The sequence below is a fragment of the Amblyomma maculatum genome, chromosome 1 (assembly GCF_055883805.1).
Source record: "Amblyomma maculatum isolate TAMU_Amacu chromosome 1, ASM5588380v1, whole genome shotgun sequence".
In the NCBI taxonomy this organism is placed as follows: domain Eukaryota; kingdom Metazoa; phylum Arthropoda; class Arachnida; order Ixodida; family Ixodidae; genus Amblyomma; species Amblyomma maculatum.
Genome location: NC_139344.1, coordinates 121,526,342 through 121,527,494, shown reverse-complemented (window position 1 = coordinate 121,527,494; position 1,153 = coordinate 121,526,342).

Here is a 1,153-nt window from a genome sequence, read left to right as displayed (position 1 = left end):
CAGCAACATTGTCGCCGACAGACCGAGCCATCACTTCAGTTCGACGGACTGACACTGAAGCTAAGGAGTTAGCGGCACAGCATCGAAAGACGCCCAGCTGGTGGCCAACGGATTGAGCCTTCACTGCGCGTAAGGTGCGAGCCGCGAACCAGCGAAAGACGCCACGCATCACGGCCAACGGACCGAGCCAGCGGTGCTCAGCGTATCAAGGAACTGATTCCAGTTCACCAGCCAAGGGATCAGGCAGCGAAAGTGATATCAGCCGCTAATGGACTAGCGGTGGACTTTTGTGTATTTTCCAAGTATTACTTCGCGCATTGGCAGCAGAGAGGAGCAAAGCCCGGGCGCAGGAACGGCAGACAACGCGGTGGTCGGGGAAGGCAGGGTGGCTACTCCAGCGGAAAGGTGAGTGGCCCTTATGCTGGTCCTCGGAACCCACTGGTGCCGTGCGTTTTGTAGCGAGTGACAGGAATTGTGCATGATACTGCGTAGCGGTGCAGTGGTCACGAAAATGAGTGCGGAGGAGAGCGGAAGTGATAGCGGAGTTTCAAGAGCAGAGGAGGCGACCGGGGCAAGCGGAATGATGGGAACAATAAGATCAGCAGGAGCAGATAAAAGCGGTGGCGAAACCCCCGATTCAGCTATGCGACTGCTGGAAATGGAGCTGGAGCTTAGGAAGACCACCCTGCTCATTGAGCGGGAAAAAACACGTCAGCTGGAGCTGCGAAATGGTGGACCACAGGGCTCGCTAACAGATGGTAAGCTGACGCGCGAGGAATCACTAGCGCATTTCGCAAAACGGCTTAAGAGTTTGCTGACCGAAATTCCAACAGATCCAGAGGTTCCAGTGTGGCTCGAGGGAATCGAGGGCATTTTTCGTTCCTATAAGGTGCCTGAAGAGGTTAGAAGCCATTTAGTTTTGCCTCTGGTGACTGCGAGAATCCCACACCTCTTTTCAAAACTTTCAATCGAGGAGCTCGACAGTTACGATCTGGTAAAAAAGACGATTCTGTCCGAGTTGCGTCTGTCGCCAGGTGACTACCTCAGGCAGTTCCGCAATGCGCTTCCGGCTCGTGACGAGACCTGGCAGCACTTCGCGTCGCGAATTGAGAGCTACTATGCTTTTTACATGGCGGCGCGGGGGATCAAAACG